The sequence below is a fragment of the Girardinichthys multiradiatus genome, chromosome 13 (genome assembly GCF_021462225.1).
Source record: "Girardinichthys multiradiatus isolate DD_20200921_A chromosome 13, DD_fGirMul_XY1, whole genome shotgun sequence".
In the NCBI taxonomy this organism is placed as follows: Eukaryota; Metazoa; Chordata; class Actinopteri; order Cyprinodontiformes; family Goodeidae; genus Girardinichthys; species Girardinichthys multiradiatus.
Window position 1 is genome coordinate 42,859,019 of NC_061806.1, and position 24,935 is coordinate 42,883,953.

The window sequence follows — 24,935 nt, forward strand, 5'->3', positions numbered from 1 at the left end:
CTCCAAAATCTCCTGATAGCTAGCTGCATTGACCCTGCCCTTGATAAAACACAGTGGACCAACACCAGCAGCTGACACGGCACCCCAGACCATCACTGACTGTGGGTACTTGACACTGGACTTCTGGCATTTTGGCATTTCCTTCTCCCCAGTCTTCCTCCAGACTCTGGCACCTTAGATGCACCTGGTGGCTGCAGAAGTGTAGTGCAATCTATGGCATGCCAAGCGCCAGTGTCTTCCCTGATATATACTGACTCTGACAAGCAGACGGAGCCAGATTTTTGAAAGCCATCGTGTGAGTAGATATCCAGCGTTCCTTCCTGTCTGATCATTGTTCTTGACCTTGCCTTGCCTTTAGGATTTATGCCTCTACCTGCTCCCTGTCGGACTATTTGGATTTTGGTTGTCGACCTTGTTTCCTGCATCTGGTTTATGCCTCTGCCTGCCCCTTGCCTGACGCCTCTTGTCCCGATCGTTGACCCTGTTTCTGTCCTTGGATTATTGAGCCAGCCTAGCCCTCTGATTATTCAGCCTGGAGTCACTTCTTACCTGTGCTGTGGAGATCACTGCCTGCCGCCCACTGAGGTTTCCCCTCTGGGTTTCAAGTTCCACTCAAGACAAAAGCAGGTTAATGGCTTTTCTGATCCCTGCAAAATCTGGAGAGACTACAAGTCACTAATCCATCTTTCTGCCTCAGTGATTCCTGGAAGCTGTGAGGAGTGTTACCTGTGTGACGTTTTCCTGTGGCTGAATAAACCTTTTAAACTTTCAGTACTGTGTCTGGCTGAATCTTGGGTCTGCATTTTTCTGATTCATAGCAGAAAAATCTGGCCAAAAATGGACCCATCGCCAGCACAACAGTGGCGTACCCACGTTGATGAGACCCTTTCCTGGTTGGGTTCCGGCATGGAGGAAATAATTTCCACATTACGTTCTGGCAATCTTGTCTCCGAGCCTCCACCGTCACAAAGAAACCACGCCCAAGTAACACGGATAACAGCAGAGATAAGAGAGCCACGCCTCTCTCCGCCTGAGATGTTCAGGGGAGACTCAGACCAATGTCGAGCTTTTCTAACTCAGTGTGAAATTCATTTTGAGCTTCAGCCGTCATTCTTTCCCACTGAACGTTCCAAGGTGGCGTTTGTTATATCTCTGCTGGCAGGAAGGGCAAAACAGTGGGGAACTGCTGAATGGCAAAACAGGTCTGCATCTTGTGATCTTTATGAAACTTTTTCCAAGGAACTCATTCGAGTTTTTGACCCGGTCATTCCAAGTCGTGAGGCTGCAAGAGGATTATTGTCCCTCAAACAGGGTGATCAGTCTGTCTCGACCTATATAATTGACTTTCATTTGTTGGCTGCAGAGAGCCGTTGGAATGAGGCAGCACAAATGGATGCATTCATGAAAGGATTAAACGAAGACATCAAGGATGAGCTAGCGACCCGTGACTATCCTTCTTCCCTGAAAAAACTCAAGGAATTGGCTGGCATTGATATTCGTCTGGCAGAGAGAAGGAAGGAGAAGCGACATGAGAAGGGTCGCTCATCATTAACTCAATCTTCTGCACACCTGTATGAGAGAAGGTGTCGGTCACCTCTCACTGAGGAAAATGAGAATTGTGAGCCCATGCAATTGGACAGAACCAAGATTACCCCTGAGGTGAAAGATCGGCAGAGAAGATTCAAGCTCTGTTTTTATTGTGGAGAGAAGGGACATTTAGCACTCAGGTGTCCACTAAAAGGAAAGGTCTCTACTGAGCCGAAGTCAACTATCTGCCTCCTCCTTCTTGTTTCCTGCTCGTTTTCAAACCTCTTCTTTGTCTCTCCAGGGGGCCGTGTTTATTGATTCAGGAGCAGATACTGAATTCATGGACGAAACATTCGTAAATAAGAACGGCTTAAAACTTATTCCGTCAGCTGACACAAGAAACGTGCTAGCTTTGGATGGTCACAGCATGAACAATTCACATCTCAGGACGGAGGAGATTACTTTAACAGTTGGAGGTAATCATCAAGAAAAAGTAACTTTCATGATCATTAATTCACCTGAACTTCCTGTAGTCCTAGGGGCCTCCTGGTTGCAGAAACACAACCCTCACATCGACTGGAAGAAAAAAGAAGTTCTGGGTTGGTCTGAGTCATGTTCAGCTGACTGTCTTTTGTCTGCTGCTACGGAGGTCAGTGTGGAGAATGAGGTTGAGGAGACCTATCCAGATTTATCCAAGGTACCGCAAGAATACCATGATTTAAAGGAAGTATTTAATAAAATCAAGGCCACAGTTCAGCCACCCCATAGACCTTATGATTGTGCTATTGATTTGCTTCCTGGCACATCACCCCCTAAAGGCAGAACCTATTCATTGTCTGGTCCAGAGCACAGGGCCATGAAGAGTTATGTTGATGAGGCATTAAAGGCAGGGCACATTCAACCCTCTTCCTCTCCTGCAGGTGCTGGTTTATTTTTTGTTGGGAAGAAGGATGGTTCATTGAGACCATACATTGATTATAGAGGCCTTAATAAGATAACAGTTAAAAATAGATTTCCCTTACCACTCATGAACACAGCTTTTGATCAGATCCAGGGAGCCAAGTTATTTTCTAAGCTGGATCTAAGGAATGCATATCACCTGGTCCGAATCAGAGAAGGAGATGAGTGGAAAACGGCTTTCAACACGCCTACGGGCCATTATGAGTACAAGGTCATGCCATTTGGACTTACTAACGCTCCTGCAGTTTTTCAGTCATTGGTCAATGACTTTCTAAGAGACATGGTGGGTCAATTCGTATTTATTTATCTTGATGACATACTGATTTATTCTCAAGATCTGGGAACCCACAGAAAACATGTCAGAGCTGTTCTCCTGCGTTTTCTCCAAAACCAGTTGTTCGTCAAGGCAGAGAAATGTGAGTTCCACATAACTACCACTTCCTTTTTGGGTTTCATCATTTCCCCAGATCAAGTGCTTGTCGACCCCTCCAAAGTTAAGGCCGTATTGGAATGGCCTGTTCCAACTGAACAGCGGCTTCAAAGATTTCTAGGCTTCGCTAACTTCTATAGGAGGTTTATTAGAAACTACAGCCTGCTTGCTACTCCCCTAAATGCTCTTACCTTTTCCAAGGTGAAATTTGTGTGGAATAAGGATGTAGAGAAGGTCTTCAATAGGTTAAAGGAACTCTTCACGTCAGCTCCAGTGTTACGTTCTCCTGACCCAGATAGACAGTTTATCGTGGAGGTGGATGCCTCAAGCACTGGGGTCGGAGCCGTATTAAGCCAAAGAGGTGAGGATGATCGTGTTCACCAATGTGCCTTCTTTTCAAGGACTCTGTCACAGGCTGAGCGAAATTACGACGTGGGAGACAGAGAGTTGCTGGCCGTCAAGTTGGCGTTGACAGAGTGGAGACATTGGCTGGAGGGGACTAAGGAGCCGTTTATGGTGTGGACTGAGCATAAGAACTTGGAGTACCTGAAATCAGCAAAACGGCTAAACCCCAGACAGGCTAGGTGGGCTTTGTTTTTTGATCGTTTTAATCTCTCAGGGCCAGGGAATAAAAGTGGCAAGCCTGACGCCCTATCCCGGATTCAAGAGCCTGAAGATGAAACACATAAATAAATTTTTCAGACTGGTGAATCATTTCCTTCCTGGAAATGACACATTAATGCATGGACCACTATCTGAACTAATTTTTCCTGCAGGATCAGCTTCACTCCCCTCCTCTAAATGCACAGATTACTGTTTCCTGTTTATCTGCCAGCTAAGTTTGATTGCATTTTATAATCATTTCTCTATGCAGAGTCCTGCAGCTCCTGCAGCTGCTCCGAACACCTCAGGCAGGAAACAGCTTTCATCTAGAGGTTCATTTCGTTGCAGAAGGAAATTGAATCTAAACATTTGGAGTAAGGTGCCAATAATTATCATTCGGATAATTCAAGCAATTCTGATGGATTAATGCAAAACGACGATAATTAAAACATTTTAATGTTCTGTGCAGATTTAAAGCTGTTGTTCCTTTTTGCAGGAACTCTGTAAGACGTGATCACTGAGGATGATGTCAGGAAGCTCATTAAATATTTTTCCCTTACAAACTTCCACATCTGTAGCATTACTAAACTGTCAAAATCTAAAAATCTATGAATCCTTCTGAGAAATCTTATAGTCTCATTATTTCAATGAATTCTAACTAAGGAAGCTGAGTCACTGGTTCAAAACAGTTTTAATCCACATTTTCAGGGGCTAATGATATATTGCTTTTACTGGTGCTGAAGTTGAACTAAGTAATAACAGTCCATTGTAGTCTAAGAAAGCTGGGTCATTGGTGTAAGAGCAGCTAAAGTCCAAATTACTAATAATATTTGGTTTTCTCTGGTAATCCTTCTGAGAAATCTGAAAATCTATGAAAAGTAATGAAATCACACATTTAGGTAAAGTAAGATAGGAGGAATAAAAATCATATTTCAGACTCTATTCTTAGCAGAATAGAGTCTGAAATTGTACAAAAAACCTCAGCAGAGGTAAGCAACACACATAAGTAAAGATTCAGTAAGGGTACGGTGGGATCTTGAGGGTGTGAATATATATAAGTCTGAGTGTGTTTGCAAGAATTAGACTGTCAACACTGATAGAAGCACCATTGTCCTTGAGAAGAGAGGTGGAAGTTTTATCAATCATAGTCCTATCATCACACATCTGGTAGGGGAGTGCTGGGGAAGAGCGACGTGTTTATATAACATCCAGGAGATATTTTAGTCAGGATGCTGCTGGCTTTGTGGAGGCAGTGGGATCTGAGGATGGTATCTTAAACGTGGACATCAGCTTTCCTACCTGTCATGTGTTGGGCCGTTAAGTCTCCTGCATTTAGGTTGTCTCTGGTTTCCTAGCAGCTTCCTGTTTCATTTTGGTTGGTCTGGCTCATTTGGTTCTGTGTTCTCCTTACTTCCTGTTTTCATCCTGCTTCCCAGTCTCCTGTTGGTTTTGAGTCTTTTTATGGCCAGTTGTGTTCTGGTTGTTGTTCTGCCATTTATTCTCTTTGGTTCGCTGGTTGCTCTCAGCTGCTTCCTCTCTGCTCATTAGTCTCGCCTGTTTCTTGTTCACTCATCAGTTTATTGGTTATTTAGTAATCTGCCCTCCATCGTCTGCCCTCCATGTTCCTGGTTTGCTTTTGAATTTATTTAGTTCTTCAGTTCATGATTTTGGATTTTTGGACCTTGTATTTTGTTTTTATTAAACATCTCTATTTTTGCTCCACCTACCTTCCTATGATATGACTATATGATGGTAATAATTTAAGTAATTTATTTGCTCTGTTTTACATTTCTTTTTGTACAAACATGTTTGTTTTTGGTTTTTTTGCTAAAATGCTGTGAGAGGAGCTAACAAGGAATCTCCTGCAAGTTAGATGAACCTGTTTCTGATTGTTTCTGGGGCTTTCTGTAACACTGATGCTGTGCAGATGAGTTGAATGATGTTTTATTGTCTCACTCTTAGAAGTGTATGTTTGAGGCCAGCTTTGATGTGGTTCTAAGACACTTGCATGCTTTTTATGTTGTAATTTTTCATGCATACAAGTCTCTGCTGAGGCACAGCCCTGACATTTAATGCCAAATAAAATGAGTTACTCCTTCTGAACGCCCAGGATTTAGCTCATATTTTGAAAAGCTTTTCATCTGTGGGATATGAGTCTTTTCAGTCGTTTGATAATAAAGATGTTTTAACCTGCACTGACCAGCAGGTGTCAGTAAAGCATAAATGATTTCTCTCTATGGCCGGAAAAACAAAACTGTGCTTCAAAGAAACTCTGTAATGAAACCAGGTTATGGAAAAAGGAAAAGAAACATGTTTGCAACTAAAACATAAGTTTTACTGTTTCACTTTTTGACACCTTAAAACCACAAATGTCTGTGTGTTTTATTTGGATTTTACAGGTTAGAGCAACATAAAGTAGTGTTAAATTGTGAAATGGAAAGAAAGTCATACATGCTCTTCAAAAGCTTTTAATCTGAAGCCCTGAATAACATCCAGTCAAACCAGCTGCCTGCAGAAGTCCAGCTGTGTGTGATTGAATCTGAGTCTAACTGCAGCTGTTCCTTTTCTCAGAGGTTCTCTAGAGAACATTAGAGAACAACCAGCATCATGAAGACCATGGACCACAGCAGATAGGTAATGGAGAAGGTTGTGGAGAGGTTTAAAGCAGGGTTAGGTTCTACAACAATATCCCACCTTTAAACATCTCCCAGAGTTCTTTTCAACCCATCATCTGAACATGGAGAGAGGATGGACCACCTGCAGACCTACCAAGACATGAAGTCCACCTAAAATACAATTTAGCGACAAGCCATGTAGGTGACACAGCAGACCCGTGGAAGAAGGTGCTCTGATCAGAGGAGACCAAAGGTGTCAGAAGCAGCAGAAGACTTGAGAGTGACGTGGAGGTTCAACGTTTAGCAGGACCAGACCTTAAACATGCAGCCAGAGACACTATGGGATGGTTTGGATCAGAAGTGTCAAATAAATGTTAGACCAGGTCCCACCTCAGCTAATTGTAGGATGTAATTTGATTGTTCACTTTAACTCAAAGGTTATTTGTTCTGGCGCATTAAATCCTAGTAGAATCTGAGTAGAGAAGGTCAAGGAGTAGGGACTACCTGTACAGGTATCTAATGAATCTAATTAATCCTTTCTGAGGAACTTTCTGTTCCCATTAAACCAGTTTTAAAGATGCAGCAGATTAGAGGTCTGACTTTTTATTTCTGCTGATCAACTCTTGTTTTGCAGGTACAGAAAAGAAATGGACCAGAACATCAGGTTTGCTCTGTTTCACACATGAACTTCATCTTTAGTAGCTCTTTCAATTAGAGGGTTAGTGGTGCCCTTTCAGCATCACTGCAATTAACAAAATCATTGATTCATTGGTGTTGAACATGTCCAGTAGCTCCATGGGTGTACTTAGTTTTTTACACACGGCTTTTCCATTTTGGCTTTATCTTTGCCTAATCAGTAACATCACTGTTCTATGATGTTTTACACATTTGTGTAAATAATTAGCCTGATAAAGAGCATATTAATATCATATCCTAATCCTGAAGATGTAGAAATGGAAAATATCTAAATCTTTTTGTTAACTTTCCGCCACAACAACTAGCTTAATTACAAATCTTAAAACTTCTGTTAATTTGAGTTGTAGTGCCAGAAACGTCTCCAGCTGATAACTGGAGCTTTCTGAGCTGCGGTGATGAAAATGTGCGGCTCTGTGGTCAGCAGAGGAGCTTCGTTGGCAGGTCTGGCTGTCACCGGCTCTGATTAATGGCCTCGCTGAAACATGTCCGGCCACATTAGAGCTCCGTGAATCTCCCAGAGTCCACACAGGCCCGCCTCTTTGTTCTGTTGGGAAATAGTGTCAGGCGCTTGCTGCTGCTCGCCCAGAAACAGATAAAGATTTGCTGTCATCAGAGGCCAGATTAAAGCGCACACAAACGCAGACATTGATTTCTGGGGGAGAGGGGGGGGAGAAAAACGACACATTTTGGGGAGGAAACTCATTCCAGGGAAGGTGGAGATATGATCAGCTTATTTGGGAGGTGGATAATGTGGAGCCATCTCCAAGAATGAACTTTGAAAGAAGTAAATTGTAAATATTGATTTGTGAAATGAACTGTCAGTCTCACTTGGTGAGATTATTCCTCTCATCTTGTTGAGAGCCAAGCAATGAATTCAAAGCCAGATGAAGAGGAGGGGTTTCTGTTAGGGAGCACTCAAAAGGAGCTTTACTCACTTAGTGATGGTTGTTCAGTTTTATCAGATCAGAGCTGCAACATGAAATGAACTGTGACTTCACATCCAGGTCGAAGCTCCATGGACACTGATCATCTAAAGTTCAGATAAACTGCTGGGTTTGGGACGAAGCTTGGTGTTGCAGTGATGGGGAAATGAAATTAATTCATAACTGTGAAGTCTGATGATAAAAAGCTGCATCATGAATCATTCTGATGATTAACTTCAAAGGAGGAGTTATTTATCTTTCTATTCATCAATAATTCAAAGAAACGATGATATTTTGTGCATTTCTCAGATTAACATCCATTTAGCATCAAACCATAATAATCATACTTTGGTTAAGGTTGGTAAGAAAAAAATATTAAAAACTGGTAATTAATGTAGTCAATGATTATATTTTCTTTTCAAACTATGATCTATTCTCTGATTTAATTCGACGCCTTATTTCAATGCTTTTCATATCTTTCAACATTCTTACCCTCAGAAAAGGATGTTGACACTGGTTAAACTGTTGGAGAACTGGCTCCACCTTCAGCTCCCTGCTTTCACTCTGGTTCAGCTGTTCCACATTATCCTTGATTACTCACACACCTGCTTTCTGTTATTCTCCACATTTCCCTCAGCGTAAATACACTCACTGGTTCTTTGCTGGATCCTCCTGTTTTACTCGCCCCCTACATGCGTGTGATTCTTCCTGTGTTCCTTGTGACTTCCTGTAAGTTCTCGGTCTTTATTTAATAGACTATCATGTTCATCCAACGCTCCCGTCTTCTCCTGGGTCCCACTCCCCACCACGCAACCTGACAGGTAAAACCAAACACTTACTCTAATTCTATTCTACAAACTGTTTCTACCGCTGAAAGAGAACGTTTTATAAATTAGGAAAATGAGCAGACACAAGGTAGAACTGGAAAGAAGGCCTTACTGGTCAGATGGGCTCTTTATTCTTCTTAAACCACCTTGAGCTTCTGCTCCGGGGATCCATCATCTCCAACAGCTTATCACCTGGAGGGAAAACCGCCGACTTGGTCCAACAATGCTTTTCTCTGCTGGTACTGGCATTTTGCGTGGTTGTATATTACTCATTTTGGATTCAGAACCGACTGATGCATTGAAAGAAAGTTAATGCTGATGCTGGGAACTCCCAAACTACAAGAAAAACAAAACAAAAATCTTGCTGGAATTTTACTCAAAAAGCAACAAATAAAGCGAAGCGAACGATGAAAACATGACAGTTTCTGACTAATCAGTCCTCTTGCTTTAACTCAATTAGCAGGACTTCTTCCTGGGTTCCTGGTTCTGTTTCCTGTCTCTTCTTTCTGGGAAGGTCATGATCCACCAGTCAGAGATGTACTTCAGGAACACGCTACACAGCCAAGAAGACTAGAAATAACCATGTTGACAATCTACAACTGCAGATAAATGCGATCTCAGGCCTGTTGACACATTTAAAGTTTCAGAAATAATATCATTATATCAAAAATCTGAGTTTAGTGGAATTATCAGTATTTAAGAATCCAGTATGAAATCTGACACATACTCACATGCATTCAAGCAACTTCCTCTGATTATAAGATTGGTGGAAGTCATGAAAACACTAATATCCTGAACGCTCCAGAACACTTTTAAGAGGTTATCATGGCTTAATCTAAAAATCAGCCAATCAGGGACATTTTGGAGGGCCTTGGAGGAACACAGGTCTTGAATGTGAAAGGTCAGATCTCAGGTATTCTGTGCATAACACCAGATCTTTCAGCTTCAGTTCTATCTCATCAAATAGTTTAATATTTATTCATTCTTACATTTTCATTGTAAAAATAGACGGCTTAGAGTAAATAATGAGTTAAAGAAATATTTCAGAAAGGAGAGTATAATCCTGATTTGTTCCGTCTCCTGGATCAGTCTGAAGGATCAAACTTATTCAGAGGATCTGAAGTTTGTGAGAAAATCACTGAACTGATTTAAAGCAGTTCCTCATTGAAAGATTGGAAGAAAGTTGAATATTTCTCATTCTTTGAGTAGGACATCTTGAAACCATTGTGGAATCTGGAGGAATTTCAGATCCCTTAGACCTGGATCCAGAACATCATCCATCACCAGCTGGTAGAACCTCATGGAGCAGGGCTTACTTTGGAGAACCTTAGTCACGCTCTGCAATCCAGAACTACATTCACCAACTTTACTGAGCAGAGAAAAATCCTGATGTTAACCTCAAGGAGGACTCAGCTTCTCTGAGCTCAGAGGCTTCTAGGATGGACCATCACACAGTGGGAACATGGATCAGATGGACCAGTTCTCCAGATGTTGGTTGGAAAAGAATCATCCAGCTTGCCAGGGTCTGTGATGGTAGGAGGTTGCATCATGGTATGGGCTTGGATCATATCCTCTTCTGTGATCCAGCATTGAAGTAGAAAGGTCCAACAGAGATTTTAGATTAACATCTGCCGCCTTCAGGACCGCATCTTCTTCACCTGAGGGAGAGGACGGTACAGCTGCTTGTCCCCTTTCAGTCCTGAGAATTTAGGAACCAGAGATGGGACAGAGACACTCCCGTACTGTTGGACACCTTAAGATATGTTTGCATGAAGGTTGAGACAAAATAACTCTTGTGTTTTAAAAAACCCTGCCTCTTCTGGATCTTCACAGGTTGGTGGAAGATGAAACCTTAACGGAGGCAAACAGCAGTTATTTCAGGAAGTTTAAGAGTTAAACTAAACTTTCCACTTGGTCTGCACAATATTAGGACAACCTGATTTTATTATGTTATTGCTGAATTATTTTGCAGTTAACCCACATTTTTATTTCTTTTTTACGGTCATTATTTCCCATCCATCCTCCCTGAGTACAGAGTCTTGGTCACTAAGATCTATATCAGGCTTGGCCTTTAAGGATTTAAACGGTTTTTCAGATTTGTTAAAACTATTATTTGCAAGCAGATTTTTAATACATGACATGAAATATTAGAGCCTTCAAAAATTGCTTGTAAGCAGCTCTTTGTGACGTTGATGCTGTTCCCATTGATATTATAATGATAAGAATAAGGATGTTCTGCAGCTCGAGGAATGGATTGGACTGACCTGGTTCTGTTTTTCTGTATATAAATCACTGAGATGATATGTGTTATGAATCGACGCCGCATAAATAAACCGAATTATTTGCATATTCCAAACAAAAATGTAAAAAGCAGAATTAGAGGAATTCATAAAAGAATATTAGAATAATCAAAAGGAGATCCAAGAATAAAAACTGCATATATTTATACAAGGGTTGGACAATGAAACTGAAACAGCTGTCATTTTAGTGTGGGAGGTTTCATGGCTAAATTGGACCAGCCTGGTAACCAGTCTTCATTGATTGCACATTGCACCAGTAAGAGCAGAGTGTGAAGGTTCAATTACCAGGGTAAGAGCACAGTTTTGGTCAAAATATTGAAATGCACACAACATTATGGGTGACATACCAGAGTTCAAAAGAGGACAAATTGTTGGTGCACGTCTTGCTGGCGCATCTGTGACCAAGACAGCAAGTCTTTGTGATGTATCAAGAGCCACGGTATCCAGGGTAATGTCAGCATACCACCAAGAAGGACGAACCACATCCAACAGGATTAACTGTGGACGCAAGAGGAAGCTGTCTGAAAGGGATGTTCGGTGAAGTTGAACATCTCCCATGGCCTGCACAGTCACCAGATCTAAATATTATTGAGACACTTTGGGGTGTTTTGGAGGAGCGAGTCAGGAAACGTTTTCCTCCACCAGTATCACGTAGTGACCTGGCCACTATCCTGCAAGAAGAATGGCTTAAAATCCCTCTGACCACTGTGCAGGACTTGTATATGTCATTCCCAAGACGAATTGATGCTATATTGGCCGCAAAAGGAGGCCCTACACCATACTAATAAATGATTGTGGTCTAAAACCAGGTGTTTCACTTTCATTGTCCCACACCTGTAAACCACAGCAGTAGATTATGCCCGATTTTGCCTTTCATTTCTGTTGTTTTGCATAGAAACCGTCACTAGATGGCAGTGCACTTCTATGTAAATCATTTTTAATTTCTCTCTGCTGTTTGCTCCGAGGAAACCAACCAATGAACGTTTAAACGTCCTCTGCACATCAGTTACTATTAGTTGTTCTTCCTCCTCGTTGTCTCTGACTCCTCCTAACAGTCAAACTGAAGGAGCTTGTTTCCAGCTTCTCAGGTCTGCCTTCACCTCCAACTTTCTGTCTCTCATCAGTTAAAAATAAAACAGCCATAGATTAAATATCTATATCACGTCCGGATTTAAAGCTACAGAGGTTTAAACATGGAGGTGGAGGACCAATCCCTTCTCTCACTGTTTCCATTAAAGTTAATTGATTAAATGCACAGATTTTTTTCCTCTTTTTGCCTCATTTTGTCAAATGAGAATCAGAGGCCAGCTGGGTCCGTTCCTACCAAGACCAAGCGAGGACGGCGCCTGCAGCACTTGGTGTCCTTTAATTTCCATTTACATAGCAGGCTAATCATTATTTTTTATGTCCCCTATTACCCACCGTCACCGTTATCGGCCTGCTGCTCTGTCTGCAGAAACAATGAGCTGTTTGTCAGAGGCCACGCTCTGATTGGTCGCCTCACTGATGGAGGAAAGGATCTGAGACCAACCTTCACATAACAAAATCACTTTAGTTGGTTCAAAACCAGGAAGATATCAGCTATTTTATATATTTTATCTGTGTCTGTTCCTTTGGTGTCCTGTATTTTACCTTTTATATTTTTTTAAATGAGGAATAGTTCTTTTATTTTCTTTGGGTTTCTGCATTTTAAACACTGCTGAGCTCTTATGTCTCACACATAACATGCAGCTTTCACAGATTACCTCTATTTTGACCTCCAGTAGGAACACTTTCTTCATTCCCAAAGTCCAAATTTCCAAACCAGTTTGAATCAAAATAAAAATGAAACTAAAGAAGTTAAAAAGATGCATGTTTGGAGCATTTGTTGGATAATTGTGTCAGCAGCTCCACCTCAGCCTGTTCTGCTCAGGCATGCAGAGGTTCTCCTATTAAGAAAACAAATCAAAAGTCGTCTGAAACTGGTGATCATTTATTGCCGCAGAACTCTGGCCCCTAAAATAAACTGAATAGTGGATTTAAATGACTAATCTAATCTGAAAGAGCTGTTTAAGAGTCTTCATTGAGCTTCCAGGCATTTCTCTTGGTTTGTCACGAGATCTCCTGAAGTTTCATCTTTTACTACATGAAGGTTGAAATTCAGTAAAATCTGTGGTGGAGAAGGTTTTTGGATTTACTACGTTTCAAATGATGTGGCACTAAATCTAAAATTGTTCAGAAACACAAAAGAGTTTAAAATCCAAATATTCCACCTTTAGTTTATTGAGAAATATTTGATGGGATAATTTATTGCATCACTGCAGCTACCAAACAAAGAATTAATTTCCTTTAAAAAGTACTTATTGCCACGTTATTAAAAAGGTTAAATTATTGATCCCCTCCTCAATAATCAGTGGAGAAATCAGTATTACATCAATTAAAGCCTTCTAACACCTGAGCAGCCTTTCCATGTTTCTTCTGTTTTTCTGATCATTTTCTTATTGGTGAGCTCCAAGCCTTTGAGGTTGGAAATCCTCATTACCATCACCCTAATTTTTAGCTTCCTGGACAGATTTGCAATAAGATTCTAGTCAGGACTTGGACTGGGCTGCTCTAAAACGTTAATATAAAGATGTTTGTCAAAGTGTACGTTAAACTTAAATCTTCCAGTGTGTGAAGAATTTTGAGCGTAACTGCACCATTGTCAGTTAGGAATAAATATTTCTTTGTCTGAAAAAATAAGTTTTAAAACTAAAAGTTGAATTTTGATCTTAAAATAAATAATATGTCAACACTTAAAGTCATCTGAAAACATAAAATCTGAAACAAAGAAAAAACTTTTATTTCTGAAACTGAAAATCAAATATAATGTAACAAAAAATAGAAAAATATGTTCAGAATAAAAGAAACTCTAGCTTCACATCTTATTATTTTAGACATTGTTACCATATATTTAATTTATTTTTTCCATATAATGTTTTTTTTATCTTTTTTATTTAAATTAATTATTGTCCTGATTTTCCTGAATAGGTTGTTTCTGCAGATCTTGAGGCCTGTTGAGCCTCAGGTTGTGTTGAGTGTTGCAGGAGTCTTCAGGTGAGAAGGTGAGGATCATAGTGTGGATCAGGGAAACAGAGGGGTGGACCCCACCTGAAGCAGGTAACAGGATGAAAGAATAAAACATTTTTAGATATTTATTGTCAGCAGCTCTCAGAGATAAACATTACTGTTAGAAATCAACGCAGAAGGATCTTATGTTAGAGTTGCAGAACCCTAAAGGGGGTCCGTACCAATGCTGCTGTTACTTTAACCCTGTGAGGCTTGGTCTGATTTGGGCCAGCACATTCAAGTCCAGATTCCAAAAGGTTTTATGAACCTGAGGAGTTATAGGACAGAAGAACCATCTGCTGAAATGCAGATCTCAGTGCTTTAAAAACATAATCATCAAATGTAACAGCAGAACTAGTGGCATTTATCGAATTAATAATTAATTTAATTAATTTTTTGTTATATGAAAGTAGGCAGACAGGAAGTTGACATCTGTATTGTAAAGATCTGCTCTCAAATTCTGGAAAGCTTTTTGGTTGTAAGTTTGTTTATGTACTAAAAAAAAATCTTTATTTCTGCATAAAGGCCTTTTATATTTTGCAGTCTCAGCATCAAGATGCAGCAGATATGGTAAGATGGAGACAGACTTCTGTGTTTTTAATTAAACTTCTTCATATTTTCAGCTGTTTTTAGTCAAATAAAAAGCCCGTTTGTATTGAAAATTGTTAACACTTTAAATCGTTTTCTTCTTATTTATGCATTTTGTGTCTTTTGATTTCAACAAAATGTATGAATATGTCCAAAAATTCAGTAGAAATCTTTAGTTTGGACCTAATGATGCTGGAAAAGGTGAAGATATCTACATAATATTATTTTAATAATGGAAAATTGAGATGAACAAGAGTCCTGACCATACTGGATCTATCTTTCAGTCTGAAACCAGCATAAATCATCATTGGAGATCCTTTCTGTATTTAATCAAAGGAGAAAGCATGACTTCAGTTTAGAAGGTGTTTTTCTCTGTGCAGCTGAGGGAACGAGGATAATCTCCACAGCCAGAGAATCTCTGAGCTAAGTTTGGACCTGGACTCTCTGAGCTCTTTGAGCTCTGATCCGGACCCTGGGCCCGGTTTATCTACGCCTCACAGCGTAATAATGACAAATCGGCTGATGTTTGCTAATGATTAGTAAAGATTGTTTCAGCTCACTTGTAAAAGCTGTGTTTAAGAGTGATATTTATTGTTCCATTTGCACATTTTGTGAGCGTGTTTGAGAGAGAGGACTAATCGTTATTAATTAAGGTCATTGTTATGGTGTGTGTGTGTGTGTGTGTGTGTTTCTGTGCATATGTCAGCATCTCAGTGTGTGTGTCGCCTGCAGCCACACTCTGCACGCTGTGACAAAGGTCCATTACCTTGTCTGATCACAACAGCCTGTGATCTATTAGCATCATCTAAAAGCTGCATTAGGATGAAGTGGAGACACTCATAAACCCAGCGTTCTGATCAGGCCTTTTAATGGGTTCACTGGTTTTACACGGACCCTCTCTGGCTTATTCCCCCTGGTTTGTAGGTTAATGCATTTTCAAGTACCCACCAGAAAACACTCAGCTGACAATGAGGCGTGTACATCAGCCATTCAACGTGAAACGAGCGAGGATCCACCAGTGAATTCAGATGGAAAACAAGCAGCTGCTGCTGCAGCGTTGAGTTATTCATTCACTGTCAGCTCATCAGCTGCCCATCGGATCAGACCAAAACATTTTTATTCATCTGACAGACAGAAACACCGCCTCATTTGTTTCATACCAAATATTTGTTGTGAATCTCTTTCTTGTATAAATTCTGTGGAGTAATTACCTGAAGCCTCAGCAGACTGGGGTTTTCTGTTGTTTTAATCATTAATTCAGCTTCTGCAGACAAGAAGTAGAAAAATGAGCCCACTAAATAAATCCTGTTTCATTATTAGGTCCAACCTCAGAGGAAGTTCGTTGAAAAGCCCAGATCATCAGCCCTCCACCACCATGCTTGACAGCTAGTATGAAGTGTACATGTGCTGAAAACAAGAGGCTTCCTCCTTCAACCCTTCCAAGCATCTATTCTGGTTCAGTGGTTTTCTAATTGTCCTGTCATGACCTTTAACCTTGAACCTGTTAACTCTGGTCTGTAGAGAGATGGAGCTCTTGGGTTTGTGGATATTTCTCTGATCTTCACGTTCTGACGTTGGGTTGAATCTGCTGGGTCATCCACTCCTGGGAAGATCAACAGCTGTCTGAGATGTTTCCTCTTTGGAGGAATCTTCTTCTCTGTAGGATGATGAACTTTAGATAGTTTGGAGATGACTTTATGACTACTTCTCAGGTTGGTGGGCAGCAACAGTCGCTAATTCTCTAAGATCATTGCTGATGCTTTTTCGGCATTGTGCTAACACACCTGGATGCTTCAGAGCAGTAAACTGTAAGAGCTTCTGCTTGTATGCAGGTGCTCCAGTGATCATGGTCAGATCTACGTCACCTTAATCTAGTTTAGTAAACTTTCAGTAAAATCAGGAGCACATTTTCCTGGATGTTCATACCCTGTGCTGGTCCATATCTTGTTTTACCTGTAAAGAACATGATGTGATCCTGTTAGGACCTTCAGACTGATGTTCCAGCTTCTTTCTTGGCCAGATTTTCTTTGCACATCCACCTCCCTCGAAGCTTTTGTTCTGCTTCATCTCTGAATGTTAATGAGGCCAGCAGACTAATGCATGAGCTCTAACAAACATAAAAGAAATTTTATGAAGAGAGAACAGCGCTGATATCAATGGGACGGGTTTGAAACACGGTGGAATACATTTACAGCAACAATAAGTAGAACACAGATCTCAAATCTGCTGCATGAAACCCATTAATTATTTTTAGCATCATTTCTGAGATCTTTTTGAAACTAATAGTCGGATGAGTCTTCAGATGCGAGATGAGATGAGTTCAGACGTGTGGTGTGGAAACGGTTGTGTTTTTGATATGCAGAACGGCAGCATTGAGGCGCGCTCCTGTTATGCAGCTCCCAGCAGAGACCTTATTGTGTGTGAAATTAGAGTGACCTGCCTGCAGAGTCCTGAAAGATCAGGCTTTGAGCCGAGGCCTGCACTTTATAGGAAATGCAAATAGCTGTGTCGGCAAATTGGATTCTCGTAAAAAATAAAATACAGGAAGTGTCAAAAAGGGGAAAAAAAAGGACTGGCAAACACAGCGACAGAGTAAACAAATAAAAACTGGAGAAAACTCTGGCTGCATGACAATGTGAGAGACTGTAAAGGTTGAGGAGTTTGTGTTTTACTACGTGTTCTACAGTAAAAGATTGATGAATCTCTCTGAACCATATGGACCCAGTTTCAGTCGAATGAAAGACACACCTGGGAGATGATTTATGCTTCGGCTTTGATTTGTGCTCAATGACATCATCAGCGAACACTTCTCCTAATTAATCAGGAAAATCTGATCAGGGAGAAGGGTAAAATGATGCTAACACTTGTTGTTTTATTTGAGCTTTTTTGTTGCTTTAAGATATGAAGCAGAAAGAAATGAAAAGGAAAAGCTAATTAAAGGACTTTTTCAGATTATGCAGGGATGGGATTAGTTTAAAAGGCAGAACCAGTAGAAAAACACCAGAAAAACCACACAGAAAAGAAATAAAGCAAAATATTGATGGGAGTTTCTAAATATAATCCCAGTGTAGATCCAGAAGTTCAGTCCCTTCAGATGTAGTTGGTCAACTTCACAACATGCAGCGGTTGGTTTGCAGAATCAGAATCAGAGGGTCATGGTCCTGTGGGGTTTGGGTTTTGATTTTCTTTTGATCATTCTTTGCTGCTTCTTGATTATTGTTAGGTGTTTTCCTCAGTAGTTCATTCTTCTGTGTTTTACTCCCTGGTTTACTTTGTTCTTTCGGTTATTTTCTGTTCTCTGTTGGATGCTTCCTCTGGGTTTCTGCTCAGCTCCGTTCTGGTTAGTTAGTCTCCCTCCTTCAGCTGCAACTCATTTCCTCTTATTAGTTCCTCTGCTTCATCACAGAGTATAGATTATTGACCAAGTGAAATGTTGCACTGATATGAAATAATTTTGCTGATTGATGCAGGAGACAACAAACATCTACAGTCATATTCAATAAATCAGAATCTGGTTCTGGTGGGGCTCGTTTGTCAGATTAAAAACCTTTTTTGAAAATAACCTTTGAGCAGATATTAAACATCCTTCTCGTTAATCACACATTTCTGTATTAAAAGGATTTTCATTGGTCTGATGTAATCTTCCAATCTTTGTGGAATCCATCTATGTAATGTGTTTCAGTCATTGAGCCACTGGAAGAAACTTCAGTATCAAGTATAAATCTTCTGATTTATTCAATGCGTCTCTATAATGACAGCAGAATCCATGTGGAATATGTCCTCCATGGTGTTGCTGAAGGTCTGCTGATCATCCTGAACTTTGCTGCTGAGTGTTGGTTCCGAACTGCCTCTTGTGATGTCATCATCATTAATTTTTTTTGTAAATCGTTTAAAAACACACTGTTTATGAATCATCTCTGTTTAATTGTCATTGGTGAAATAAAACGCCTCCATCTATGTTGGTTAACTTCTGACCCGTTGTTTGTTGTTTGCTTTTAATCAGAGTTCCCGTTTGGACCTGCTGAGAGCCGAGCTGACCTACAGACACCTTGGTTGTCTTTCAGTGATGAAGCTGCAGGAGCTTCTCTGTGACAACGTACAGAAACCACTGATCATCCCTTCCAGGCCGAGGTTCTTAAAAATACCAAACCAGAACCATGACAGCAGCGTCTCCCACTGACAGCTCAGAGTTCTCCTGTAGGGAAATCCTCTTTGTCTGAGCGACCCAAGCCCGCTGCTCCTGTCAACAAGACATCCCGACAGAAGGTGAGGTGGACTGTGAGCCAGCAGTTGCCTGGAGAATCTGAAACAGGATTTAATGTTTCACAAAGGAAATCATTTCATTCTGAAGCCGTGCCTCCTCCCTTCATCAGGTCTTTGGGAGGTAATTGAAGTCAAGTTTGGGCAGCAGGTGTAAAAAATCCCATTTAATTTGTAAATCCACAAATAATGTTGTGTTGCAAAAATGACTGAGATTGGCTGTTGTCTGACTTTCCACATATCTGTACATTTTCTCTGCTCACAAACAAGAACATTTCATAAACTTAGAAATTTTATCAAAGATTTGTTTCAGTTATACAATAAGAAGTGAAATTTATTCTATGGATTAATTCCTCACAGAGAAATGTTTCACAAGTTTATATTTCTGTTGATGATTCAGGTTTATGGCTAATTAAAAACCAAGATTCTGTTTATCAGACAATTAAAACATTAAATCAGACCGGATTCTGAATACAGAAATGTTCTGATATAACCTGAACGATCATGTGGAAGACTGCTGGCTGGACTGATGTCCAGAGGACAATCACTGACACCCTCCACAAGGAGGGGAAGCCACAAAGGTCATTGCTATAGAAGCTGGTTGTTAAAACAGTGCTGTATCAAAGCATATTCATAGAAAGTTGAGTGGAAGGAAAAACCTTGGTAGGAACATTTGCACCAGCAACAGGGACAACTGCTGCCTTGAGAGGATTGTCAAGAAATTTCATTCAAGAATTTGGGGGAGCTCCACAAGGAGTGGACTGAGGCTGGACCATGGTGTTGACCAGAACCCCAGAGCAAATCCATGGAGTTCAGCCAAGAGAAAGATGAGAGATACCAGAATCAACAATGCAGATGACCTGAAGGACCCCATCTAAGCCACCTGGGCTTCCTGAACACCACAGCAGAAGCACAGGCTGATCTATCCCATGCCATGCTGCACTGATGAAGTGATTCATAGAAAAAGACTGAATGCACATACTGCACAGTACATGGATATACTGTCAAGTACGTCCATACTTCAGTATAAAACATCATTTTATTGGTCTGATGTTATGTCATCATTTCATCAGTTTGAAATTCGGATTCATGAAATTTAGCAGGAATAAGCTTCATCTCTGTATGGCTCATCTCTGGTAAGGTAAGGTAAGTTTATTTATATAGCGCTTTTCAGTAACGAGACACTCAAAGCGCTGTACATACAATTACAATACAATCACAAAGAATCTAAACACAGATACAGACACAAAAAAACAAATCAAATAATACTACAATCCTTCTAAGAAATCTAAAAATCTATGAATCCTTCTAAGAAATCTAAAAATCTATGAATCCTTCTGAGAAATCAAAAAATTAATAACAGTCATTTGCATCCATTGAAATTTAACTAACTAATCACTGAGTTCTAAACAAGGAAGCTGAGTCACTGGTGTAAAAACAGCTTTGTTCAAACTTTTAAGAAACTGGTATTATTTTCCTTTCACTGGTAAATCTAAAAATCTATGAAAAGGAGAAGAAATGAAGAAATGAAATCCACATTTAGGTAAAAATAAGGAGCATGGGAAAGCAACACACATAAGCAAAGATTTTGCAGGGGCATGGTGGACTTGTGAGGGTGCCAATATTTAAGTATGATCATGTGTGCAAAGAATTAGACTGTCAACACTGACGATGGTGTCATTGTCCTTGAAGAAGAGATGGAAGTTTTATCAAACGGCCATACAGTTCAGTTCACAGATGAGGGGGGTTGCTGGGGCAGAGAGTCGTATTTACAGAACATCCAGGAGAAATGTTTTGATAAGAAGCCTGTGAAGGCCATCATGGGGCGCCTGAATTAGACAAACAATAAATGTTTTGGTTCAGGCCGGCTGTGATTTTCCGCCTGCCTTCAAAGTCTTACTGGCATTCTCAATTTCCAAATTGAAATAGCTAAATTTCTGGTACTTTCAGTAGATCTTGTGCAAACAACTTTCTCCAAGTTTAAATCATATCACCTTTGAGTCCAGGAAACGCAGCCAGCCTGCGATTCTGTTCAAGGATCGCGTCCAGCTTGTGATTCTGCTTGCTTAACATATCAGTCTGAGTGCTGAGAGCTCTAAAGATCCCTTCAAACATCCCAGGCAGCTTTGGAGTGCTTTGAACAGCTGCCGATGTTTTACAAATATTTCGGTAAGCCAGGTCACCGCCAACTCCAAAAAGCAGAAATCCTGTTATCACAAATCCCATTATGTACAAATCTTCCACGTCCTCGACTAACATTGTTGTCAGGCACACAATCTCCCACTCCTGCCCGGAATCCATTGCGTATCCGGAGATGAACATCCCGTCTGGACAAGAATGTTCCCCTTTACCCTGTCTTCCCGTTGAAAAGAAAAACAAAAGAAAATTTGGTCTATTGCATTGAGAGACCGGCTGACCAAATCCATAATGAACAAATTAGGAGGATATGCGAACAGAGGCTCTAAGAAAAACATAGACAAAAAGCTGAAGCAGGGTAAAAAATGGGGGAAGATCAAGGAGAGAGTGGAAAAGTGTCTGACCCCACCGAGAGCAGAAGAGAAAGTGTGTGGGACGAAGCCATGTAATAAATAAGATTAATTAATGAAATAAATGAATATTTTCAGATGTATTGGGATGCAGCTGTTTTCCTGTGCAGAAGGCTGTTCCAGAACTGCAGCAGTCATTGGGTGAAAGGTGATTTTCCAGTCCAACACAGAACCATCTCAGACATACAGGGGTTGGACAATGAAACTGAAACACCTGGTTTTAGACCACAATAATTTATTAGTATGGTGTAGGGCCTCCTTTTGCAGCCAATACAGCATCAATTCATCTTGGGAATGACATGTACAAGTCCTGCACAGTGGTCAGAGGGATTTTAAGCCATTCTTCTTGCAGGATAGTGGCCAGGTCACTACGTGATACTGGTGGAGGAAAACGTTTCCTGACTCGCTCCTCCAAAACACCCCAAAGTGGCTCAATAATATTTAGATCTGGTGACTGTGCAGGCCATGGGAGATGTTCAACTTCACCGAACATCCCTTTCAGACAGCTTCCTCTTGAGACTACAGTTAATCCTGTTGGATGTGGTTCGTCCTTCTTGGTGGTATGCTGACATTACCCTGGATACCGTGGCTCTTGATACATCACAAAGACTTGCTGTCTTGGTCACAGATTTGCCAGCAAGACGTGCACCAACAATTTGTCCTCTTTTGAACTCTGGTATGTCACCCATAATGTTGTGTGCATTTCAATATTTTGAGCAAAACTGCTCTTACCCTGATAATTGAACCTTCTCACTCTGCTCTTACTGGTGCAATGTGCAATCAATGAAGACTGGCTACCAGGCTGGTCCAATTTAGCCATGAAACCTCCCACACTAAAATGACAGGTGTTTCAGTTTCATTGTCCAACCCCTGTATGTCCTACCTAGCTTCTTACACGAGGAGATCCCAAAATAATGTTTCACTTTCAGCAAACATATTGAGAACTTTGCTTTTTAAATGCTGAATTTTGGACATGGTTGGGTCTGTGTGTTTATGTATGGGTTTATGTTTGGGGTTCTGTGCTTTGTGCAGAAGAATTTGTATTATCTTTTCTTGCAAGTTGCTGAAGGCAAATTTTTTGGTTTTCAAGTGTCGGACAGAAATAACCAGAGAGAAGAAGACACATTTGCACGGCAAGAAACACAAACTGCACACAGAAAGATTTAAACCATTTTACTGTGTGGCAACAGCAATGCCGACCACTGCACCTCTGTGTTGCTCTCATTTTAGGACAGCATATTTTAGCATATTTCTGCCGCTTCCCCCTCGGCCCTGTTGAAGTCTGGTGGAGCAGCCATAGAACCGGAGCCACTGGCTGCCCTTCCATGTCTTCTGCGGTTGTTTTGTGGAGGACTCAATGGGATGGGTCATTTGTGAAATGACAGGACATGCCAACAAATTGCATCACTTCTGGCTCAGTAGACAAGGACAATGCTATGCCATATGCCAGCCAGAGGAGAGCAGGGGGTCTGGTTGGAGGGATGAATGGCTCTCATTTCCATGTGGACCCCCCTCTTTCAGCCCAGGGTCCAAAGTCCGTCCCACATGAACATCCACAGAGCTGGTCAGGTGACGGCCTTGGCCCCACGGGGTGACACAGACATAAGAGCCGAGACACGAGCCCAAAGAAAACATCCAGAGGCACATTTCAGAGCAGCTGAGGAGGCCCGGCAGCGGCGGTGGACCCCAACGTTTCACCTGCAAAACCTTTTCTCATCGAAGCACGTTTCCTGTCGCTTAACATCAGACTGATGAACTTTCTGCTTTCATGAACTCATTTTGACAGTTCAGACCTGCCTCAGTTTAATGGTTGTTTTACCATTAAAGTATAATGATATAACTTTTTATTTCAACATGGTCTTTAAACAATAACTCCTGCAGGACATTTATTGATGTATTTTGATATTTTTCATATGTATATATTGGCTTCTTGTAATAATTATAAAATTTATTGTTGTTTGTCGTTCTGTTTCGTTTGGGTAACATTATTTTATTTCATTGTTTTTGTACTTTGAGTTGGTTTTATTTTTCATTTATTTTTCAGATGTTTACAACAGATCTTTAATAATAATAATAACAATAATAATAAATAAGGTTAAAATTGAATAAGGGTACTTTTTTGCTGTAAACTCTGCAGCAGCAGGCATCTCTAAACTGTTTTCAGCAGCTCTGTATCAGATCCACGATTATTCCACATTTAGTCTCAAATTTAGATCTTTTTTAAACTTGTTTCCTTTAAGCAACTTTTTACCTGCGTTTCAAACTGTTGTCAGTTTGGTTTAATGAACTTATTTTTAGTCCTCCGGTGTCATTTATGTTTCTTCCTGCATTTCAACTACATCTTTGCTTTGTAGAAACAGAAATAAAATTAACAGTTATATCTCCTACTGTAAATATAATCACTGGGGACCACCTGTCTGATTGGATAATAAGTACTGGCCTATCATCTTGGAGGAAAACTCACCTGGTCATGGCCCACCTGAGGAACTCCGGCTACATGATTTCAGTTTTGAATCCACCCAGGAGTTCTTCTGCATTAGTATGTCAGGGTGCTGCCTCATCTGGAGGCACTTCATTGAAGGTTCATTTCCTTTCTGTGACCTGAGGTGTGGATTCGTCCTACTGACCTGGTCTACAACCAGATTCCTCACAGTAATCTCTTCCTCCCGATAAACTCCTGCATCATAATGCATGTAAATGCTCTCATTTGCTCAGTCAGATGTTATCCTTCTCATCATCCCAGGGTTATTTCAGAGCAGACTGAGCAGCAGTGATTGAGGAGCTCTTTCCATGTTGACCTGATACAAACGAGGACGAGGCGGGATGGGGAGCAGCCTGGCTGCCACACTCATACGGAGCTAATTGGGACATGTGCTGGATAAATCACCAGAGCCTGACACAACTCCTCTGATCATCTTTTAAACATCTTACTTTATGTTCAGATGAGGAGCTTCTCTGTTGAAGAGCTGAGGGTTTTGTTGCTGACCATATGTTTTTAAAGAGCATCTGTTCTCTGCTGCAGAGGCTCAGGGAAGAAGCTGTGAAAGGGTTTTAACCTTCTACTTTGGGGGCAGTTCGGCAGTTAATACTCCAGAAACCTCCTCACTGGGTCGATGCCAAGTGTTCTTCCAGCCTTGGCTCCTTGCGGGAGGGCGCCCACAGAGACTTTCCTCTGACCCCCGCTCCTTCACCAGATGCTGAGAGGATAAAGTCTGGAAGCTACAGGAACAAAACAACAAGGCTGTGCCCAAACCTGGAGGCTATGATGTATGATGGTCCAGAAAAACAAGCCGGAAGCTGCTTCATCCTTCAGTGACACCAGTTTTCTCTGGGAATCGTCTTCCTGGAGCTGAAATCCTGTTCTCTGTCTGTTACCTTTTGTTCTTCTTAGATTTTTTTTAAGATACAAAGAAACATGAGCTGGTATGAGATTTTCATGTTCTCACATTTCCTTATCAAATGTAGTTTAATTTGAATAAAGTAACTATTATTTTGACTCCTTCTGATATATACTGTACATGTTGAATAATATAGTAATATCATACAAATCTTATTTCTAACAATTTTCATAAC